The sequence below is a fragment of the Sapajus apella genome, unplaced genomic scaffold (genome assembly GCF_009761245.1).
Source record: "Sapajus apella isolate SASKATOON/1434 unplaced genomic scaffold, GSC_monkey_1.0 scaffold2, whole genome shotgun sequence".
NCBI lineage: Eukaryota > Metazoa > Chordata > Mammalia > Primates > Cebidae > Sapajus > Sapajus apella.
Genome location: NW_022436942.1, coordinates 11,995,247 through 11,996,235, shown reverse-complemented (window position 1 = coordinate 11,996,235; position 989 = coordinate 11,995,247).

The following is a 989-nucleotide window of genomic DNA, read 5'->3' as shown; positions in this document are numbered from 1 at the left end:
ACAAGGGTTTCTTGTCTGTACTAACTGTGCGATCCTGGTCAAATTATTTAACTTCTCTAGGTCTTGATTTGCTCATCAGTAAAAGCAAAGATAAGAGTACCTAGCTCATGGGATTGCTGGGAGGGTTAAATAAATAAGACATATAATGAGCTTAACTGGTCTGGCACAAAGTAAGCACTCAATAGATGTTAGCTCTGAGAGTTCGTGCTCTTCCTGCACGCATAAACAGAAACTCCTATCTTGAAGTCCAGGGGGACTCCAGCACCCGTCTGTGAGAAAGGAAAGGTGATCTTCCCCTCTATTCCTTACTTTGCTGGCCATGGATTCCCAGGGAATCCATCATTTCAGTGAAAAGTTTTAAATTTTGACTTTTTAATTTCAACATTTTATTACAGAATACATTTAATGTTTTGATATTTTCAAAAATAAAATCCAACCTGATTTTGGATCACATCTATGACGACCTTATAACCAAACACTTAACTAGTGTCATTTCATTTTAGTGCCCACGTTTGCTTCTAGGTTCATAACTGTTGACACCAAGTGATCACAGAAAGCTACAGCTTTAAACTTTCGTTTACAATGAGCTGCGAGCCCCTATATTTCTGGAAAGTAGGAGTGGGGAAGGTGGGAGGCCATGTCTAGGGATGTCCCAGGAGTATCTCTAAAATGGAGAAAGTTCCAGAAATAGGAGGCAGCATCAGGTAGTGATGAGCTGTGAGCCAGGCTGATTTGGGATCAAAGGTCAGCTCAGCCACCTGAGCTGTGATCTTGGAGCTTAGATGCCATAATGGCTAGGTGAGAATTAGAGAATTGTTTATGTGAAATCCCTTGCTTCATCCACCTGCAGATATGGACTCACCCCCATCTGAACACCAGCATCCCTTCACTGGTATAGCACAAAATATGGGCAGAAGGGGAGAATTTTCAATGCCCAGTGGGAGACTCGGTAGCAGGGGCACCCTGGAGTTATGTGGCTATGGCTGTGA